This window comes from Coregonus clupeaformis, unplaced genomic scaffold (genome assembly GCF_020615455.1).
Source record: "Coregonus clupeaformis isolate EN_2021a unplaced genomic scaffold, ASM2061545v1 scaf0097, whole genome shotgun sequence".
Lineage (NCBI taxonomy): Eukaryota > Metazoa > Chordata > Actinopteri > Salmoniformes > Salmonidae > Coregonus > Coregonus clupeaformis.
In genome coordinates this window covers 1-22079 of record NW_025533552.1, presented here as the reverse complement: position 1 = coordinate 22079, position 22079 = coordinate 1, and the positions used below count along the sequence as shown (strand labels likewise).

The following is a 22079-nucleotide window of genomic DNA, read 5'->3' as shown; positions in this document are numbered from 1 at the left end:
AATGGAGGACGCGATTTTTTGACTTTTCACTGTATTTTGCACCAGGAGGCTTTGTGTTGCAAGTCATTAAAGATGGATAACGTCATGAAGGTGGTCATCCAAACTGTTAATTTCATCCGATCCAGAAGCCTGAATCACCGTCAGTTTGACAGCCTTCTCAGAGAGAAAGACCACATCTATGGCCTGCCATACCACACTGAGGTAAGATGGTTAAGCCGAGGTGCTGTGCTGAGGCGTTTTCTTTGATTTACGAGAAGAAATTGAACAGTTCATGGAAGAAAAGGGCAAACCAGTGTTAGAATTTCATTCCGCAGAATGGATGCAGGACCTTGCATTTATGGTGGATGTTACAGAGCACCTGAATAACTTGAACAAACAGCTGCAAGGGCGCAACAAAGTTGTCACGCAGTATTATGACAGCATTCGTTCTTTCCAAGTTGAAGCTGTCTGTGGGAGACGCAACTTGCCGGTGGTGATGCAGCTCACTTCCCCTGTCTGAAAATGTGTGCAGCGACCCAACATGTGGCTGTCACGGTTTCGGCCGAGGCTGCCTCTCTCCCTTGTTCGGGCAGGCTTCGAGCGTTCGTCGTCTCCGAATTCTAGCTGCCACCGATAGATGTTTCATGTTCGCTTTGCTTTTGTCTGTTTGTTTCGTCAGTGTTGTGTTTTGCTCGGTTGAGCGTATTTCTCCACTGTGCTGGAGCTTCGAGTTGCACTTGTGTGTGCACCGTTTCATTTTTGTCGCACCTGTTAGTGCGCATCTACCTTCGTCGTGCGTGTTTTTGCTGTCGGGCTTAGTTGTCCTGTTGCCTGTGTTGGGCCAGTATTACAGCATTTGGAACATTCAGTCTGCGTCCTGCGTTTGATTCCTACACTACACCTACAACACGCCCTGACAGAATCATACACCTGCAATGGAATCAGCAGGAGCCGAAGCAGCCCAGACGAGACTGGAAGCCCAGGTTCGGGACCAGCAAGAGCAGCTCCTGCAGATGGGGACCGCCCTGCAGGAGGTGATTACCACACTCCGAGGCTGGGGTCCGCCTCCACCGCCGCCCGCCCTGCCAGCACCATCGGCCAGCCCGCCCAGTCCAGCGCCGGAACCTCGAGGAGTCCGACTATCTCTCCCGAGGGCTTACGACGGGACCGCGGCTGGGTGTCAGGGATTCCTGCTCCAGGTAGAGCTATACCTGGCCACAGTGCACCCGGCACCTTCAGGGCATGAGAGCGTGTCCGCCCTGATCTCCTGCCTGGCCGGAAAAGCGTTGGAGTGGGCCAACGCGGAGTGGAGGAAGATCGACGCCACGATGATTACGTACACCGAGTTCTCCCGCCGCTTCAGGGCGGTGTTTGACCATCCCCCGGAGGGGAAAGCGGCGGGGGAGCGTCTGGTCTTCCTCCGGCAGGGGAGGAGAAGTGCCCAGGAATTCGCGCTCGACTCCGTGACTCTAGCGGCAGATGCAGGGTGGAATGATCGGGCCCTCATCGATCTATACCGATGCAGCCTACGAGAGGACGTCCGTCGGGAGCTGGCTTGTAGGGACACCAGCCTCACTTTCGACCAGCTGGTTGATATGTCCATCAGGCTGGATACCCTGCTGGCTACCCGCGGACGTCCTGCGGAGGGTCCGTCCATTCCACCCTCCAGCGCCTCCGAGCCTTGTCCTAGGAGCTCGGGCGCTGGCGTAGAGAGAGGAGGAGTGGGCAGGCTAGGGGTCCATCCACTGCACCAACTGTGGTCGGGGAGGACACACCGCGGCTAGGTGCTGGGGATGGCCTCCTAGGGGAGATGACGACAGGTCCCGCACTGGGGATTCCCTCCAGGTGAGTAGGCGCCCACTCACCCAGAGCTCTCTGTTGCCCATTTTGTATGCCTGTACGTTTTCCACAGGTAGCACCTCATTCCCAGCATAAGGCGCTGGTAGATTCAGGCGCGGCTGGGAATTTTATTGATAAAAAAGTTTTGTTTAGCGTTAGGGATTCCCCTCATTCCTGTTGATGTTCCTTTTCCCCGTTCACGCCCTAGATAGTCGTCCGTTGGGTACGGGCTTAATCAGGAGGTCACGGCGCCACTTAGGATGTGTGCGCAGGGGGATCATCAGAGATGATTCAGCTGTTCCTGATTGACTCTCCTGCGTATCCGGTGGTGCTGGGCATGCCCTGGTTGAGTACCCATAACCCAGTGATTTCGTGGCAGGAGAGGGCTCTGATGGAGTGGTCTGCTCAGTGTGTGGGTAGATGTTTGGGCGTTTCCGTAGGGGCTACCTCGGTGGAGAGTCCAAACCAGGTGGCCGCATTGCACGTTCCACCTGAGTATGGGGATTTGGCTATTGCGTTTAGTAAGGCGAGGGCGACGCAGTTGCCACCCCATAGGCAGGGGGATTGTGCGATAAACCTCCAGGCAGGAGCTGCGCTCCCACGGAGCCATGTGTATCCTCTGTCTCAGGAGGAGAAGAAGGCTATGGAGATTTACATAGACGAATCGCTGAGACAAGGATACATACGCGTCCACTTCCCCGCGTCCTCGAGTTTCTTTTCCGTGAAGAAAAAGGATGGTGGTTTGCGCCATGCACGATTACCGTGGTCTCAATCAGATTACGGTGAAGTATAGTTATCCACTCCCGCTGATTGCGACCATGACTGAGTCGTTGCATGGGGCGCGTTTCTTCACGAAACTAGATCTCAGGAGCGCGTACAACTTGGTGCGCATCAGGGGAGGGTGGATGAATGGAAAACAGCCTTTAGTACCACCTCGGGCCATTCACGAGTATCTGGTCATGCCATACGGGTTGATGAACGCTCCATCAGTTTTCCAATCATTTGTGGATGAGATCTTCAGGGACATGCAGGGGCAGGGGGTGGTGGTGTACATTGATGACATTCTCGTGTACTCACCTACCCGTGTCGAGCATGTGGCCCTGGTGCGCAGGGTGTTGCGGGAGGCTGGTGGAGCACGACCTGTATGTGAAGGCAGAGAAGTGTCTGTTTTTCCAGGAGTCGGTCTCCTTTTTGGGTTATCAGTTGTCTGCGTCAGGGGTGAAGATGGAGGTAGACCGGGTGTCGGCCGTGCGTAATTGGCAAACACCAACCACTGTGAAGGAGGTGCAGCAGTTTTTGGGGTTTGCAAATTACTACAGGAGGTTTATCCGGGGTTTTGGACAGGTGGCAGCTCCCATCACGTCTCTGTTGAAGGGGGGTCCGGTGCGTCTGCAGTGGTCGGCCGAGGCGGACAGGGCGTTTGGGAGGCTGAAGGACCTGTTTACCTCGGCCCCGGTGCTGGCGCATCCGGATCCCTCTTTGCCGTTCCAAGTAGAGGTGGACGCGCCGAGGCCGGTTTAGGAGCCGTGCTTTCACAACGATCTGGCGCGCCACCTAAACTCCGCCCCTGTGCTTTTTATTCTAAGAAGCTCAGTCCGCGGAGCGGAACTATGACGTAGGGGGACAGGGAGCTGTTAGCCGTGGTACAGGCTCTAAAGGTGTGGAGGCACTGGCTTGAGGGGGCTCAACACCCCTTTCCTCATTTTGACGGACCACCGTAACCTGGAGTACATCCGGGCGGCGAGAGGCTGAACCTCGCCAGGCAAGATGGAGTATGTTCTTGACCAGGTTTACTTTTAAGATCACGCACATCCCTGGGTCACAGAATGGCAAGGCAGATGCGCTGTCTCGGCGGTATGACGCGGAGGAGAGGTCCGTGGAGCCCACTCCCATACTGCCTGAGTCGTGTCTGGTGGCACCGGTAGTATGGGAGGTCGATGCTGAACTCGAGCGGGCGATTACGCACCCGACCCTAGTCCACCACAGTGCCCGGAGGGTCGAATACGTCCGACTCACACGTCACCTCCTCTGGACATCCGGTATCGGCCGGACAGTGCACTGTCTTAGTGCCAAGTACTGGTGGCCCACGTTGGCAAGGGATGTGAGGGTTTATGTTTCCTCCTGCTCGGTGTGCGCCCAGTGTAAGGCGCCTAGACATCTACCTAGGGGTAAGTTGCTACCCCTGCCCGTTCCACAGCGGCCATGGTCCCACCTCTCAGTGGACTTTATAACAGACCTTCCCCTCTCCCAAGGGGAATACTACCATCCTGGTCGTTGTGGACCCGGTTCTCTAAGGCCTGTCGTTGCTCCCCATGCCGGGTCTTCCTACGGCCCTGCAAACTGCCGAGGCACTGTTTACCCATGTGTTCCGGCACTCACGGGGTACCCGAGGACATTGTGGCTGATCGGGGTCCCCAATTCACCTCCAGAGTCTGGAGAGCGTTTATGGAGCGGTTGGGGGGTCTCGGTGAGCCTCACCTCGGGTTACCACCGGAGAGCAATGGGCAGGTGGAACGCGTAAACCAGGATGTGGGTAGGTTTCTCAGAACATACTGCCAGGACCGGCCGGAGGAGTGGTCAAGGTACGTTCCTGGGCCGAGATGGCCCAGAATTCCCTACGCCATTCCTCCACTAACCTAACTCCATTTCAATGTGTGTTAGGTTACCAGCCGGTTCTGGCACCCTGGCAGCAGAGCCAGATCGAGGCTCCTGCGGTGGATGAGTGGGCGCGGCGCTCGGAGGAGACTTGGAACGCTGCACACGCCCACCTGCAGCGGGCCCTCCGACGTCAGAAGGCGAGCGCTGATCTCCACCGCAGTGAGGCACCGGTGTACGCACCTGGTGATCGAGTCTGGCTCTCTACCAGAAACCTGCCCTCCGCCTGCCCTGTCGGAAACTGGGTCGGGCGGTTTGTAGGGCCATTTAAAGTCCTGAGAAGGTTGAACGAGGTATGTTATAGATTACAGCTACCTGTGGAGTATAAATGTATTAACCCCTCGTTCCATGTGTCCCCCTTCTCAGGCACGGTGGTGCAGGCCCACTCCAAGAAGATCGAGATCTTGGAGACTCCTCCGCCCCGTTGGACATCGAGGATTGCACCGGCGTACTCCGTGAGATCCATCTTGGATCTCGAGGCGTCGGATGGGGGTCTCCAGTATCTAGTGGAGTGGGAGTTACGGTCCGGAGGAGCGGTGCTGGGTGCCGAGGAGAGACGTGTTGGACCGTCAAAGCTCCTGACGGAGTTCCATCGGAGGCATCCGACGCGCCTGCGCCGTCCCCCTGGTCGCCCCCGAGGCCGGAGTCGGCACACGTCTGGAGCCGCAAGGCGTCAAGGGGGGGTACTGTCACGGTTTCGGCCGAGGCTGCCTCTCTCCTTTGTTCGGGCAGGCTTCGGCGTTCGTCTGTCTCCGGAATTCTAGCTGCCACCGATAGATGTTTCATGTTCGTTTGCTTTTGTCTGTTTGTTTCCGTCAGTGTTGTGTTTTGCCGGTTGAGCGTATTTCTCCACTGTGCTGGAGCTTAGTTGCACTTGTGTGTGCACCGTTTCATTTTGTCGCACCTGTTAGTGCGCGATCTACCTTTCGCCTTCGTGCGTGTTTTTGCTGTCGGGCTTAGTTGTCCTGTTGCCTGTGTTGGGCCAGTATTACAGCATTTGGAACATTCAGTCTGCGGTCCTGCGTTTGATTCCTACACTACACCTACAACACGCCCTGACAGTGGCAGACATGAAGCGGGTTCAAAGATAAAATAACGGGACTGTTACGGGAGTTTGAGCAACGCTTTCAGATTTATGTTTATATGTTTTTATGTTGATGTGCTATTGTTTTTAATTGATTTTATTTTATTTGTATATAACCTATTCTTGACTCTGTGGTTCTTGCACTTGTTTGGGGAACAGGATTTCATTATTTTTATCTACATTTCTGCCTGAGAAATGACACCCTGATATAGTTCTGTGATATACTTCTGTGAATCACTGAGGCATTGTGTGTTTGTGTGTTCTTTGTCCTCAGAACTTTCAAATAACTCTGAGGTGTTTTGAGATTAATAGTGATGTTGTGCTTTTGGACACTGTCCTCAGGCTCCAGCTTTATGTTTATATGTTTTTATGTTGATGTGCTATTGTTTTTAATTGATTTTATTTTATTTGTATATTTAACCTATTCTTCGACTCTGTGGTTCTTGCACTTGTTTGGGGAACAGGATTTCATTATTTTTTATCTACATTTCTGCCTGAGAAATGACACCCTGATATAGTTCTGTGATCTGTGAAACAGTTCTGTTAATCACTGAGGCATTGTGTGTTTGTGTGTTCTTTTCTTTAGAATTTTCAAATAAACTTGACATGTTTTATGGATTAATAGTGATGTTGTGCTTGTACTATTTTGGACACACTGTCCTCAGGCTCCAGCTTTATGTTGTATGTTGATCGTATTAAAACAAAGAAAACAATCTGAAGTTGTTGTTTTTAAGTTATAATGACCATGAATTTTACCGGTCCGGCCCACTTGGGAATAGATTTTCCTCCATGTGGCCCCCTGAGCTAAAATGAGTTTGACACCCCTGCCTTAAATAGACCAGTAGCATGATTACTAAGGAACCCACGCGCTTACGCCGCTAAACGCTAAACTACCAACAACAAGCATAGCGAAGCTAGCATGTGAAGCCACGCCCAAACCTGCAAGCATCGTGGTGGGCCAACTGGACTGCTTTCAACGCTTTCACTGTTTTCACTCAAGGTTGAAAATCTTACACTGTGAGTAGCTCCTAAGCCTAGCCAGACTATGGCTGATGACAAAACACAATCTAGTCACAGTTCAACCAAACTTTTGCTATTATAATTGAGAAACCAACTCTACCCTTTTTACACCCAATTGATATGTCAACCAAAATATACAGCAGTTACACAGTAGATATGCACTAAGTGCAGGCTACTGCTGTATTTTCCCATCAGAATACTGTTTCACAGTGTGCTTTGATTCGCTTGAACTGGAGTGAAATTCTGTGCAAGTGCTTCTGTTAATATAATTTGATGACCCCATAAACCATCTGTTCTTGGGAACTGGAATGTAAGTGGGATGTATGTTAATTGAGCCGGGTCAATGGGACATGCTAGTAATAACACTATATAACCCCTTAGGAAGATGAGCATTCAAAGAGTATTTGGTTCCTAATACCGCACACACACATCTACACACACACACACACACACACACACACACACACACACACACACACACCCTCTCTTAGATTACAGAGTCAAAATGGCAGCCTTTTTAAAGTGTAAATGAGATGGCCATTTAAATGGCATTCATTTAGCCTTATTAACCTAGAATCCCACAATGGCTTAGAGATAGACTAGCGAAGTGCGGCTAGGAGGCTAGGAAAGGCTAAACGCATCAACCACTCCCCCAAAGGTCAAAACACGTGCAGCAGTCATAACAAACCAAGACCAGTGTGATAAGGTTCTAGGTTCACTTATGGTAAGAGGCGTACCTTTTTGAAACATGCTGTCAATATTTGTGTCCTGGATTATACTTAGAAGATATAGAAACCAGCATTTACTGGAGACGTGGTTTTTATATAGCCAGTGAGGGACTGAACAACATGGAGTGTGCAAAAGTCTGCAGCTCTAACCCACACTGAACCTTGGAAACCGCTGAAATTGTATGGTTTGTGTACCTTTCAGCAGAACTGTTTATATTATATATATATATAATATATATATATATATATATATAATAGCAGCACTGAAAGCTGTATTGGTCTCACCTCAGCAAGATGAGGTGTGGGGTTAGAAGCCACACTGGTTACACACACTCTTCTTGCACTCGGTGCAGTTGCTGTAATTAGGCGTGTCGGCTGATCCAATGTTCAGCTCCACCCTACACAGAGGGCAGCTTTCCTGGGCCTCCGAGCCTGGGGCCGGAATAGGGCAGCTCCCCGCTTTCAGGGAGGCTGCGGGAGGGCTCTGCTTCTATGGACTTCTGGTCCTTCAGCAGGAGGTGCCGCGCTTGGGGGCCTTCTTGGAGGCGGGCGGGGTGTCAGGCTGTCTGAGTCGGGGGAGACCCAGGAGCAGGAGAAGGGGGAGTCCGGGAGAACCGGGGAGAACCGGGGGTGGAGAAGGGGGAGTCTGGGGGAGAGCCTACAGGAGAACTCGGGCAGGAGAATCAGCAGGAGAACCAGCTTTCTCTATCCGCAGAGTCCACAGAGCCGGTGGTCATGAGGTTGGTGGGCAGAGCTCAAGATGGATGAGCCAAACCCGAACATCTGGGAGGTAAATCCGGGGCTTGGCTGTTCTGTAAAACCACCAAAACCCGCTGAACATCTTTCCTGTCACCGACTCTGCTGTTCTTTGGGGACCAGCGGCGCTTTGGCCCGATCAGGCTTCTGATCCGTGAACCCACCAAAGCCGGCTGAACATTGTTCCTGTGATGGACTCGGTCGCCTGGGAGTGTAGCGCGGCTGGAGGCTTGGCCACGCCGGTGAGGCCCCTAGGCTGATGCCACCCAGGCCCCGCGAAGAAGCTGGACTCTGTTTACCTTTGGCCGGGAGTGGCTGGGGGGCTGCCTTTCGGGAAGATGGGCCTGGGGATTTCTTGTTTGGGCGTGGTTGGAGGGGTTAGCCGTTGTCGGAGATGCTCTGGTGCTTAATCAGTAGATTGGGCTTCTATCCATCTTTGCTAGGGTCTTTCCTCGATGGGGAAGGGGGGGGCAGAGCCCCTGCCCATATAGGAGGGTATCCATCCCCAAATAGCCCTCTGCATCTGGCAGCTGAGACACAGCCACTCCTTGGCCCTGAAAAAGAGCCAAGCAACATGGTCGGGACACACATACGACACACACATGTACTGTATGGTCGGGACGGCTACCACAGCATCGTGATACTCGTTAGTAACATGGCAAGGACACAAAACACAAAGCAGATTTAACTTCTTTTAGGAAAAACTGCCCTAATGTTGGAAACACACATCATTATGTTGTCATCCAGAGTCACATTCATTTATTTTCCAAGCTAAGAACACAATATTTTACATTACATTACATTTTAAAGGACCAAAGAGTTTGTTCTGCTTTGTGTTTTCATTTTTGCTATGGAAAAAAATATTGCAATACTGGTATTCAGCCAGAAACACAATCCTTTCCATTAAGTGAAACATCACAGTAATTCAGATAAAAAACAACTTAATTAGCCCATTTCAATAACATGTATGACTTCTCTTTTCACAATGTAAATTGTTTTTCGCTCAGTTCATGAGGGATTTAAAAGCAAATTGGAATGATTTCCATACCAATTACGCCTTGCAGTAATGGGAGCTGTATTTGCAGATCGGTGGGCAATTTGCAGAACCACCATTAAATGTACTATTCGGACAAGGCTGCTTTTACAAATGGAATATTACTCTAATTTGAGGCAAAAATCCTATCATTACAAAACATTTTATTCGCTTTATGTTTATTGGTTGATTCATTCTTTGAAATACAGGAAAGCTACTATGATGAAGCTAGATGTGCATTTTTATTGTTAGTTAGAAATAGGAAACTACTGTATTGATGCATCTGTAAACACATAATACATAGATCATTATATAATCATATTGATTTCCTATAATGATACAGTGAGGGAAAAAAGTATTTGATCCCCTGCTGATTTTGTATGTTTGCCCACTGACAAAGAAATGATTAGGGGTCCATAATTGTAATGGTAGGTTTATTTGAACAGCGAGTATACAGCAATAACAACAAAAAACTCCAGAAAGACGCATGTCAGAAAAGTATAAATTTGATTTGGCATTTCAACAGGGAAATAAGTATTTGACCTTCTCAATCAGGAAAGATTGTTTTGCTCCCAGGTGTTGTTTATATGGTAACTAACTGGAGATTAGGCACACTCTTAAAGGAGCGCTCCTAATCTTGGTTTGTTACCTGTATAAAAAGACACCTGTCCACAGAAGCAATCAATCAATCAGATTCCAAACTCTCCACCATGGCCAAGACCAAAGAGCTCTCGAAGGCCAATGTCAGGGACAAGATTGTAGACCCGCCACAAGGGTGGGAATGGGCTACAAGACCATCGCCAACAGCTTGGGAGAAGGTGACAACAGTTTGTGCGATTATTCGCAAAATGGAAGAAAACACAAAATAACTGTCAATCTCCCTCGGCCTGGGGCTCTATGCAAGATCTCACCTCGTGGAGCTTGCAATGATCAGGTGAGAACGGTGAGGAATCAGCCCAAAACTACACGGGAGGATCTTGTCCATGATCTCAAGGCTAACCTGGGACCATAGTCACCAAGAAAACAATTGGTAACACACTACGCCGTGAAGCGACTGGAAATCTTGCAGCGCCTGCAAGGTCCCCCTGCTGAAGAAAGCACATATACAGGCCCACCTGAAGTTTCCACCGACACATCTAAAGGGGAATGATTCAGAGAGTGAACTGGGTGAAAGTGTTGTGGACAGATGAGCACCAAAATCGAGCTCTTTGACATCAACTCAACTCGCCGTGTTTGGAGGAGGAGGAATGGGGCGCTCCTATGACCCAAGAACACCATCCCCACCCGGGCAAACATGGAGGTGGAAATATTGGTGCTTTGGGGTGTTTTTTTGCAAGGGGACAGGACAACTTCACCAGCATCAAAGGGACGATGGACGGGGCCATGTACCGTCAAATCTTGGGGAAACCTCCTTCCCTCAGCCAGGGCATTGAAAATGGGGTCGCGGGTGGGTATTCCAGCATGACAATGACCCAAAACACACGGCCAAGGCAAACAAAGGAGTGGCTCAAGAGGAAGCACACTAAGGCCCTGGAGTGGAGTTAGACCTTAATCCTATAGAAAAATTCTGTGGAGGGGGAGCTGAAGCACCGAGTCCAAACGCCAGCCTCGAAACCCTAATGACTTGGAGAAGACTGCAAAGAGGAGTGACAAAATCCTTCCTGAGATGTGTGCAAAACCGTGCCAACTACAAGAAACATACTGACCTCTGTGATTGCCAACAAGGGTTTTGCCACCAAGTACTAAGTCATGATTTGGTACAGAGGGGTCAAATACTTATTTCCCTCATTAAAAATGCAAATCAACTTATAAATTTTTGACATGCGTTTTTCTGGATTATTTTTGTTGTTATTCTGTCTCTCACTGTTCAAAATAAACGTACCATTAAAATTTATAGACTGATCATGTCTTTGTCAGTGGGCAAACGTACAAAATCAGCAGGGCATCAAATACCTTTTTCCCCTCACTGTACATACTGTATGTTTGTTCTGAAGAGGGAGTTTCGCCGCATATCCTGGACAACTAGCTTTAGCTAGCAATGTAATGTTATTGTTCACTACACACAGTGACATGGCCTTAGGTTACCATTGTCTACAACAAGAAACACTACAAAAGAGGCCATTGACATGGTTATATATCAGTGTCTTGCATGGAACAAACCTTTCCTTTCTTTTGTGAATACTCATGCTCAATAATCCCCACTCCCCAGAAAAAAGAGATGCTAAATATGACCACTTTGTGATTCTGCTGTTTTATCTGGATAACGTGTGCAAATATATCATTTTTTGAGAGGGGCACTTGATGACCAAATCTTTTGAATTAATTATTTGTATTGTATTTTCTGTACTTCTTGCATATATAAATAAATACCTTATATGGATAAATATCTTGTTATAGATATATTTATTCCAACGAACAGATCACATGCCCTCTCTAGCTTTAACAGGCATGATGACTCGGAGGTAAGGGCTCAGTGTGGTTGGCTACTGAAACTCAAGCCAGTGGCCAGGTGGTTGGAGGCTTCCTGTGCCCATGACATGAGTCACCCTTGATTAGCCTCCCCAGGGTCCATATGCCTGTTTGCACAAGTCAGGGGCATTTCCAGAGCTAAGCTCTGACTGCATGAGCATCTCTGGAATGATAAATGCTCAAAGGCTAACGCTAAAAATGCTAACGCTTAAAAACTATCGCTAGGCTTCTTTAGATATCTGACTGAACTGTTGTTTTTATTGATTCACTTTTTTTATGTATATTTTGTACTGTAATGGTGTACTGTGCTTTGTGAAGTTGAAAATGTCATTCAGACATGCTGGGGCAAATTTTGTACTTAATGAACAAAAACTGGTTGTACTAATGAAAACTGGAAATTAGTTCAAGGCATGCGTTGATTGTTGTATCTATGGAACTACACTGGCAGTAGACATTTAATTGAATGAATTATCTGATACATCTAAGTGCGACAAAATGTGAATTTCTACTATTATTACAGATGTGTTATTAAACAGATAAACCACATAGTTGCTAATAGGACCTCAGTCTGGAAGTACAAACTACAGTACAAAATACATTTTAAGGTTGAAAGAGAGAGAGAGAGAGAGAGAGAGAGAGAGAGAGAGAGAGAGAGAGAGAGAGACAGAGAGAGAGAAGAGAGAGAGAGAGAGAGAGAGAGAGCGAGGGGGAGAGAAAGCGAGGGGGAATAGAAGCAGAGAGAGAGGCCTTTACCGCCGAGTCTGGGGGCTGAATCCACAAGGCTGCACACCCGAGTTCTTACACATGGTACAGTTGTTGGATTGGGCGGCTTTTGGAGCCCACGCTGGCTGGGTACTTTGCAAGCGGGACACAGCCTCACCTCCAGGTGGTTACCAGGGCCTTGTGACCAGGGGGACCCCCAGTTTAGGGCTGCCCACTGGCTGTGCACCGGGCCAGTGGGCCTTTGCTGCCCAGGTGGCCCTTGACCGGGCCAGGGGGTCTGGGGCCTTGCTGCCCAGGGGCCCTTGGTCGGGGGCCAGGTGGTCTGGGCCCATGCTTGCCCAGGCGGGCCTTGACCAGGGGGTCTGGGCCCTTGCTGCCCAGGGGTCCTTGACCAGGGGTCTGGGCCCTTGCTGCCCAGGGGCCCCTGTCCGGGGCCAGAGGGTCTGGGTCCCTGGTCCGTGACAGGGTCTGGGACCCCGCTTGACCAGGGGGCCCTCACTGACCAGCGGGTCTGGGTTGTTGTTCGAGGGGGCCCGGGCCCTTGTCCGGGGACCAGGAGTTCTGGGCCCTTGCTGCCCAGGGGCCCTTGGGACCAGCGGTCTGGGCTTAAGGGGGCCAGGGTCTTGGCCCTTGCTGGGGGGCCCTTTTTCCGGCTGGGGCCCCACTCTTGGGGGCTTCTCTCCAGGCTTCTTCTTTCCTAAGTCGAACAGGCCAAACGAGGGCATGTTGACCCCGGGAGCCTATGGAGGTGGACCTGAGGACATGGACGACATTCCAGGAGGACACCTTGGGACGCCATGGACGAGACAGCGTTTCAGCCGGTTGGCCCCACTCAGGAAGCTGGAGCCAAACATGCCTGTTTTCTTCTCCAGCCTGGCTCCTGCCTGAATCGGACTCCCAGAGGCTGAAGGACGAGGGACGAAGTGGCCAGGGGCCGGCCTGCCAGTGGGGCCCTCTCCAAAACGCCGCTTCTACGTGCGACTTCTGCATAAGCCGGGCCCAGAGGGTCCCGACTCCTGGCTGCTGGGGCCGCTGCTGAGCATCTGCCTCCAAGGGCCTGAGAGAGAGAGAGAGAGAGAGAGAGAGAGAGAGAGAGAGAGAGAGAGAGAGAGAGAGAGAGAGAGAGAGAGAGGAGCCATGAGGCAGTACAAATTGAAATAGATGGGGGTGTATGAATTCAATATTGTGACTTCCTTTCCCTCCTCCTTTCCTTAATCTTTGTCCTGATATGACAGAGCTGGATAGGTGGAAGCTAAATGCCACAGGCTTCCTCTCCATGTTGCTGCGTACTCAGATCAGCGAAGATGAAGGAGAGGAGAGAAGAAGCGGAAGCTACTTAGCACTATCAAATGGCTGGATATTTGCCAAAGGTTCTACACTTACAGATGAGATCAAATGAACACCCAGTGACTCACTTCATAGTCCAGAGAAGAGCCTTCCTAAATACATAATTCAACACACATACATGCTCAAATGCAGACTCACATGCAGTATGTATCCCAAATAACCTGATCTTCCAAACAACCAAATCATTAAGAATGATAATCTTATATGACAACCTCATCCCTCACATCTACAGACATCTCAACAATATGATAGGATGTACAGACTAACATAGCCTACTTGAATCCCAGGAGTACAAGGCCTTACATGAGGTGTGTGGATGTTTGGGGGTGTCGAGCAATACTGTAGGCTAAATGCTCAATTATGAAACACACTTAAGCCTCTCCCCACATAACAAGCTAACCTTTCACCCCAAAACCATTGGACATGCAGGGGCCTTTCATCGGCACAGTGAGCACAAAGTTAGCGAAGCACCAGCCCCAGGCTATGCTGGAGTGGAAGGTGAATAGCGATGACCGGCATACAGTGGAGAGACTTTAGGGCAGAGATATAGAGAGAGGTGGAGAGACAAACCTAATGGGGTAAAGATGAGACAGCCCTTAGTAGACAGAGCCGAGAGTGTGGGATAGACAGCCCAGCCTACACTGCTGTCAGGTGCAACCTCATGCTACTCATCAATTGAGATTGAACCTGTCACATAGACCATGAGGATCAATGCCGAGCTTGGGGCTGAATAAGCTAAAACTGTTTGTGGTTTGGAATAGCAAGTGCCAATTGAAATTGAACTGAAGGCAGAGCATGAATTACAGAGAAAACAATAGCTCCCCCACTTGAGCCCAACTAGACCATAAGCTAATTGGTGTTTTAAAGCGAAAATCCCACGTCAAAACTATATTTTGCTATTTGCTTCACTAATGTATTGCTGACATAGTCCCAAACAAAGTTTTGTTGAAACAAGCAATCAAGTTTTCAAGATTTGAAAATTTCTAAAGAAAATCATACATGACATTCATCATCATACATGTATGATTTCTGTATTTTGAAAGTTATATATCTTGAAAACTTGATTGCTGACAAGCAAAAACTATTTAGGACTATGTCAACAATGGATTAATGAAACAAATACCAAAATATAGCTTTGGGTGGAGTTTTCCTTTAAGTGCCAAAAACAATAGGCAACTGTTGGTTTCAGCACCATGGTCAGCAACCAGCCTCCCAGGACAGACCGCTTCATCCATTTAAATGTGCTTCCTTCCTACAAGATGTTCTGATATCTTCCCATTTCCAAAATGAAACTCAAAACCCACTTTCAAGAAGCAATAAGGGGAAATCAACGACTGTGATGACATTTGTGCTCACTGTTCTATGATATAGTCACATTAATATTTATGCATTCCCCCCCCCCCATTCGGGCTTGGGTAAAATAAGAGTTACCAACGGAGCTAATTAGTGATAAGGAATTAGTGATAATGTGTATCGTGTGCCAATTTATCTTTTAATGATATACTGGGGGAATTGTTGGTCAATAGGGTACACGCAAAAAAAACCTATCTGGTTACACATTCAACACCATTGATGGCTTGTATATTCAAAACAACCAGCGTCGTCCCGACTATCGACTCGCGACATTTATTTGCACTAGAAGCTAGGTGGAAATGAGCAAAATACGATTAGGCTATGCTATATAATTGATAACATATCAGGCATGGTTTTATACAATGTTGGCACCTGGGTGTAACTGGCTATTTGTCAGGGGTGATAGCGGTCGTTCGTGGGGAAAAAATACAGTGTTTGACAGAGGAATTTTTACCAAGCAGGCATTTCGATTCTTCACAAAACGCATGTTTACCACCGATTTTACAGCGGCTATCCTTGGATAATGGCACAATACACGACGGCGGTAAGGGCATTCAAATAATTCTCTATGGATTATTTCAGTATCATACTGATTAGTGTATTCTAATATTTGATCTGCTGCGGTATTGTGAACGAACTGATATTGTCCGTGCATCTTACGAGATGGGATGCGTTAATTTAATAAATGTATGGTAAAAACAGCATTGGTCTTATGCCTATCAATGCTTCAAGACAATTTTTACAAATTCACTAACAACAACCAACTATCCCATTTTTGAATGGCAATTATTTATTCCCACGGTAAAATAAATGTGGAATGGGTGTGAACGTGCATTCGCCCTTCCTATGCATTCATAGGGATACGCTGCTGGCAAGCTGCAGTGCTTTGCCCAATCAAAACACGGCAAAAACACACGCCTTTCGTTCTCTTTCTGTACAGGCCCTAAGTTTAAACGACGTAAGTACCAGAGGAGTGGCATTAGCGCGCACAAAATGCCAGCAAAATCCTGCCCTCGAGCGGGCGCCCCTGGGCTTGCTGCTGGCTTGCGCCCTTGACATAGCCGGCGGCGAGTTGCTTCCCTGTCATCTCGCTGAGTTGGCTCAGGTCCACCTGTGCCCCCGTGGAGATCCGGAATGAAGCCTCCTTTCCCGTCCGGTGCGAGCCCCTCCGGTAATCCAGCAAGCAACCCTTCGCCGCCTTCTCGAGGCTCGCTCCCCAGATGGCCCCTCTCCCGCCGCCCCCGTTTGGATTTCGACGCGACGCTCTGGCGTTTTTAGCCCCAAAGAACGCGGTGAAAGGCGGTGAAAACGGCCTCTCGGCTCTGCGCGCATCTCAAATTATTTCTCCATCTTTACATCGCCCTCTCTCCTCGTTCTCTCTGGTTCTGTGTTGATATCGCGCATCTCTTCTGGCGATGGAGGATGGTTTTCCGTGCGGGTCTCTCTTCAGTTCTAGCCTACTACACCACATCCTCTCCCTTTTTCTTCCCTGCGCTCTCAAACGCGCATGTACCACTTCTGACAGGTGATCAGAAGATTTCACCGAAGGAAAAGATGTAGGCTTTAAAGGGGACAACGATAACAGTTAAATACATAACGGGTAACCTACAGAAGAGCTTCTTTTAGTTCGGGCAAGTGTATTTCCTTTGCTAATTTGGAAAACTATACAACAATGATGACCTAAGCTGCTGACTATTGCACTTATAATACCGGGAATTTTTTACCTCGCGTCTGGTTACATTTAAATATCAAAGATGATCATGTCATCTTGAAGTAGGCCTACAATGAGTGGGTTCAAGTGTTTAGGGGTTCACACATCCAGAAGTATACAGTCGTGGTCAAAAATTTATGAGAATGACACAAAGTATTGGTCTCTCAGTTCGCTACTTCAGTGTTATGGAGATATTTTTGTCAGATGGTTACTATGGTATACTTGAAGTATAATTAAGGCGATTCCATAAGTGTTAGGCTTCTTATTGACAATTACATTAAGTTTATGCAAATATTCAATATTTGCAGTGTTGACCCTTCTTTTTCAAAGACCTCTGCAATCCGCCTCCTGGCATGCTGTCACTTAACTTAGAAATAAGCATCTGACTGGATGGCAGCCCATTCTTGCTAATCAATGCTTGGAGTTTGTCAGAATTTGTGGGGTTTTGTTTGTCCACCTGCCTCTTTGAGGACCGACCTCAAGTTCTCAACATTGGGACTTAAGGTCTGGGGAGTTTCTGGATGGACACAAAATGTAGAGATGTTTTGTTCTGAGCCACTTAGTTATCACTTTGGCCTTATGGCAAGGTGCTCCACTATGCTTGGAAAATGGTCATCACCAAACTGATATTGGATGGTTGGGAGAAGTTGCTCTCGGAGGATGTGTTGGTACCCTTCTTTATTCATGTCTGTGTTCTTAGGGCAAAATTGAGAGGGAGCTCCACTGTTGGCTAGAGAAGCAACCCCTACACATGAATGGTCTCAGGATGCTTTACTGTTGCAGGACACAGCGACTGATGGTAGCGCTTCACCTTGTCTTCTCCGCGACAAGGTGTTTTCCGGATGCCCTGCAAAACAACCGGAAAGGGAATTCATCAGGAGAAAATGATTTTACCCCAGTCCTCAGCAGTCCAATCTGTACCTTTTGCAGAATATCAGTCTGTCCCTGATGTTTTTCCTGGAGAGAAGTGGCTTTTGCTGCCCTTCTTGACACCAGTCATCCCCTCCAAAATCTTCGCTTTCACTGTGCGTGCAGATGCACTCACACCTGTCTGCTTTCATTCCTGAGCAAGCTTCTCAGCACTGGTGGTGCCCTCGATCCCGCAGCTGAATCAACTTTGTGGGGAAGATCTTGGGGTCCTGGCGCTTGCTGACTTTCTGGGGCGCCCGGTACCCTCTTCTCAACAATTGAACTCTCTCCTTGAAGTTCTTGATGATCCGATAAATGGTTGATTTAGGTGCACTTACATAGCAGCAATATCCCTTGCCTGTGAAGCCTTTTTTGTGCAAAGCAATGATGGGACGACGTGCTTCTGCAGGTAACCTGGTTACCAGAGGAAGAACAATGATTTCAAGCACCACCCTCCTTTTAAAGCTTTCCAGTCTGTTATTCTCAACTCAATCTACATGACAGAGTGATTCTCCATCTTGTCCTCGCAACACTCTCACCTGTGTTAACGCAGAGAATCACTGGGACATGATGGCAGCTGGTCCTTTTGTGGCAGGGCTGAAATGCAGTGGAAATGTTTTTATGGCAAAGAGAGGACTTTTTACAATTAATTGCACTTCATCTTTGATCACTCTTCATGATATTCTGGAGTAGGCGGGGAATTATGCATCATCAAAACTGAAGCAGCAGACTTTAGAAAATTTGTATTTGTGAAGCCATTCTCTGAAACTTTTGACCACGACTTTCCGTAACACACACACACACACACACACACACACACACACACCTAAATGCCACAGTGATATGCTAATATAGCCTTTGTAGTTCTCTGGGTCAAGTGTGAAGGTGTCATGCTTTTGTTCCAACCAAAACACATGTTCTAAATATTATTAAGACCTTGGTTGATTTAATTTGTTTAACTTAATTGTGTTAATGCAGGGCTGAAACTAAACCCTGCACATAATGTAGTCACTACCAGAGTTGTGAACACATCCCCCAGGCTAACATGGGGCTTGGACGACTCCATTTCCCAGAGTGCACCTACGGTAGCTGGGTCCGTTTATCTTAACTGTACTGAACCTCAATTAGCTGCTTTTTCCTCAATACCCTTGACACTAGTTCAATCAAATCCTATGACCAGAAGTTTTAAGGTGAAGTTCTGGTACAAATTTGGATTCATGTACCAAGCAAAAATAATCGTTTATAGTGTGGAAAACCAGAAACAGCTTTTGATTGAATAGGGCCCTTGTGACTTCTGACTGACACACTAATACGCAGCAGTAAACAGTTTGTTATTTACTCTGCATAAACTAGCTTATGTATTTACTCCGAACTTACTAATCTACATATACTAACAATGAAGTGGGTGCTTACATTTGTTCTTCATTTCACAATGTACAATTGGACATTTGTTTTCTCTGCATATTCCACTCCCCCTGAGACAGGAATCAGCCATTATTGACGGTGACCCTGGAGCAATTAGGCTTAGTGTCTTGCTCAAGAGCACATTGACAGATTTTTCACCTAGTCGCTCGTAACCAGCAACCTTTTCAACATGGCCCAACGCTCCAAACAGCTAGGCTGCTCTGCTGCCCCAACATGACACCTAGTTTATGGGGAAAATATGTACCATTCTTTTTAATTGTGAATAGACTTATAAGTACATAATATTCTTAAAAACTATCCACAAGATGAAAACTATTCGGCTACAGTTATAGCGCCTGAAGCGCAATTCCACACTTAATCCTCCACGCGCATCCTGGAAAATGATTCTAAGTCTCATATTTAAAGCAGGGTATACCTTCCAGGATCACTGTGCTTTCCATCAGTGGGGATGCGCTGTAATGTGACATTCAGTGCCTATTCACAGTTTAAGCCATAGAGCTCCAGGTTGGATGTGTCCTCTGCGTACTCCAGCTTTAGGCTTCATCCTCCCTTAAATACAGCAGAGAGAGGTCCTAGGTGGGAGGCTATTGCGGAGCAATTTCTCTACAGATATCTTCAGCGTTATTACTTCAACGTCCCAAAGATCCCTTGGCCTAAATTCATTCACCTTACAGGATAGAAACAACTGCGTAAGTGTAATCACTTGTTCGGCCTAGTTCCCACCATATTGCTTTCACCTATCCAGCCCCATCAGACCCAGTGAAGGGGAATGAACGAAGGCAGAGGGGAAGGGAGTTCATCTTTTGGAATGAAACGCAGCCAATAACAGTGCTGGTTTACATTTGTGTTTATTATAGCATTGTATGGTCATACTGTTTATTAGTAGCATTGGATGGTCATTGTGTTTATTATAGCATTGGATGGTCATTGTGTTTATTATAGCATTGGATGGTCATTGTGTTTATTATAGTATTGTACGGTCATTGTGTTTATTATAGCATTGGATGGTCGCGGGTGTTTATTATAGCATTGGATGGTCATTATGTTTATTATAGCATTGGATGGTCGTTGTGTTTATTATGCATTAGATGGTCGTTGTGTTTATTATAGCATTAGATGGTCACTATTATAATGTGTGTTTTTATAGCATTAGATGGTGTTGTGTTTATTATAGCATTAGATGGTCGTTGTGTTTATTATAGCATTAGATGGTCGCTCAGAATTTCACAAGTTTATAGCATTAGATGGTCATTGTGTTTATTATGGCATTAGATGGTCATTGAAGTTATTATAGCATTGGATGGTCATTGTGTTTATTATAGCATTGGATGGCTGTTGTGTTTCAGTTGAACAGAACAGTCTTCAGCGTGTTTCTATTGTAAACACTTGTAAGGCAGTAGAGTCCTCCTCTCTCTGTAGTTCTCTCTCTCTCTTGACCTTTCCATCTTTTTCTCCCTTCTCCTTTCCATTTTTTCTTTCCTCCCTCTCTCCCTTCTCTCCTGCCTCACCACGCTCTTCCTCCCCTCTACCCCTCTCCCACTCTCCCTTTCATTTCCCCTCTATTCCTCCTCCTCCTCCTCCCCTATCTCTCTCACTCATCCCTTCCTCTCCTCCCCCTCCCTGGTGGTGACGGTGTTGTGTGTGTGTGTGTGTGTGTGTGTAGATGGGGGTGTGTTTTAGGCAGGCGCTGGGTGCTGCCCCCAGTGATAAACGATGTATTGGTACAGATAGCCTTCCCCACACTGGGCTGGCTACTGAGCGAGCCCTGATGGCCTCGGGCCCGTGGAGCCGGAAACAGCCCATACGCGCCACACACACACACACATGCATGCACACACTAGCAAAGACACACTACTACTACTACTACATGCATGACCATCACTACAAACACACAGACACACACATACGCGTTCACACACACTCACGCTAAGTAAGTGTTCACTGAAATATGCAACCAGTGAACATCCAATCACCAGCCTTGCAATTAGGCAAATCCCTCCCCACTCTGCAGCAACAGGTGTCTTAACCAGAAAGTTATTTTCATAAAGACAGAGGAGTCACATACCTTTACTTTGTCGGTTGTATATCCTGTGTATGTATCCTCTACTATCCTCTCTGTGAACAGGTTCCTCAGTGGGTCCTCAGTAGCACTAGCCCTGTCGAGCAGAGCAATGTTTAATTAGTGGTATATTAGTCCTGAGCCCTTTACATTCCCAATAGCAACCTGCCAACACGCGCCTAACTCCCGCCTAACGCCAGATTCCCCTGACCGACTGACCAGGAGAGAAGCCCCGAACTAAAAATATTCTTTAAAGGAACAGTGGTATTCTCTCTACCTCCTCTCTCTTTCAAGACACACCTCATAATCCTCTTTACTCTGAGATAGGCCAATCACCAACTATCCTATAATCTATTCTTGTACACCAGTGAAGTTCAGTCTGTCACTCAGACGACTCCAACTAGGGGTCACAATCTGGGGTCAAATCTCCAACCTTCATCAGGTAAAATTACATTCATATTCAGATCTGACTGAACTGAAACCCAAATCTGAGAAACACCTTTGCTCATTGTATAAAACCATCAGTCAACTCCTAAAGCAAACACCACTGAACATCCCAACATGAGTAATACCGCTTAGGGCGTATTTCAAAACATGTATACAATATGCATACTGTTACAAGCCTAAGCAGCTCGCCAACAGTGTACTGCATCTTTCCCTCTGTCTGAGAAAACCAAGTAGTTGAATTCAACACAATGCCTAGAGACAGCCTTCTGTTACAAAACGTATCTATCTAAACTTTGTTCCTCATGTACACTCCATACTGCCAAACAGATTTACAGAGCTCTGGGTCATGTTTATTAGGCACCACACAAGAGAAAACAGAATGAAAAAGGGAGAGATTAACTTGAGCTTGTCCAATGAGAAAATGCTCATTTTTTATTAACGCTGCAAAACGTTTTGCTGTACGTGTGTCCTAATGAATACCACCCTGTTTTGGTGAAGTATGATGATCGCTAAGTTCCTAAAAAACTGATGCTCTAAGGTCG

The 22079-nt window shown here is 47.6% G+C and overlaps 1 protein-coding gene across 1 annotated transcript in view; it reads right to left on the bottom strand.

Annotated features, from left to right (window-relative positions):
* The window catches only part of LOC121548077 (protein piccolo-like), a 71134-nt gene extending 63474 nt beyond the window's left edge, over positions 1 to 7660 (bottom strand). Inside the window, exon 1 of the mRNA XM_045213317.1 lies at positions 7591 to 7660. The gene's annotated coding sequence lies outside the window, so the exon portion shown is untranslated. The remainder of the gene's footprint in view (positions 1 to 7590) is intronic.
* Positions 7661 to 22079: the final 14419 nt, after the last annotated feature.